We start from the raw sequence: 479 nt of genomic DNA, 5'->3' as shown, positions 1-479 counted from the left end.
ATATATATATATATATTGCCTGAGTAGCAACCTCAGGCAACAATCAAACCCATTTCACCCCCTTTCCCAAGTAAGATTCACCGACTATCTCTGCATGATCTTTCTGCTACTGACTGTTGCTCACATCTCTCATTTAACAGTTGATGACCTTGCAGTCCCAACCCTGTATCCAGAACTCCCCCACCACTTCTCTTTATTTAATAAACTTTATTATTGTTATTCGCTCTACTGGTTGTGTTCTTACATGTGGGTACGTTCACTAGCACCCATTATGACATGAGAACGGCTCATTAAAATCCTTTGAAACATTGGTTGGGGAATTCAAGTTATTTAGACCAGATTTCTGTAGATATTTACAATGAAGACATTTGCTGGTTAAAACTGCTGGTTTCCTGACTTTGCTTTGGTGGTGCAGGGGTTAAGCACAGTCCGCATATGGAGGCCCCAGTTCCTGACGTGGCCGTCGCTGGTTCAATTCC

General features: G+C 42.2%; 1 long non-coding RNA gene across 1 annotated transcript; it reads left to right on the top strand.

The window, feature by feature from the left end:
• Positions 1-22: 22 nt before the first annotated feature.
• Positions 23-224, top strand: LOC106944511 (uncharacterized). The gene is made up of 2 exons (XR_001424356.1): positions 23-70; positions 141-224. It is a non-coding gene; the product is annotated as an uncharacterized LOC106944511 (long non-coding RNA).
• Positions 225-479: the final 255 nt, after the last annotated feature.

The sequence above is a fragment of the Poecilia latipinna genome, unplaced genomic scaffold (genome assembly GCF_001443285.1).
Source record: "Poecilia latipinna isolate Pla-1442-1.1 unplaced genomic scaffold, P_latipinna-1.0 Scaffold13028, whole genome shotgun sequence".
Lineage (NCBI taxonomy): Eukaryota > Metazoa > Chordata > Actinopteri > Cyprinodontiformes > Poeciliidae > Poecilia > Poecilia latipinna.
The sequence above is the reverse complement of the archived record's forward strand: the minus strand, read 5'-3'. Positions and strand labels throughout refer to the sequence as shown.